The following is a 307-nucleotide window of genomic DNA, read 5'->3' as shown; positions in this document are numbered from 1 at the left end:
ACACACTCTGTGTGTTTTTTGTGTGTGTGTTTTGTTTTTCGGTGTATTTCATCTTTCGCCCCGTAATTTGCTGTGTGAGTGTGTGTATACTATTGGGAGCCCAGAAAAAAAAATATTTTCTTTTTCACCGCCAGGTCTGTGCATTAGGATGACCTTCGTTATTAATACTTGTGCCTATATGACAACTGATCTCCAGGGCACCAGTGCGATGTTCAACGCCTTCCAAAAAGAATATTGACTACCTGCAAAATGTCTCTAGTTAACTTATAATTTTCCTGTTAATATCTTTACGGAGAGACTGGGTAAC

This window comes from Penaeus monodon, chromosome 32 (genome assembly GCF_015228065.2).
Source record: "Penaeus monodon isolate SGIC_2016 chromosome 32, NSTDA_Pmon_1, whole genome shotgun sequence".
NCBI classification, from domain to species: Eukaryota; Metazoa; Arthropoda; class Malacostraca; order Decapoda; family Penaeidae; genus Penaeus; species Penaeus monodon.
The sequence above is the reverse complement of the archived record's forward strand: the minus strand, read 5'-3'. Positions refer to the sequence as shown.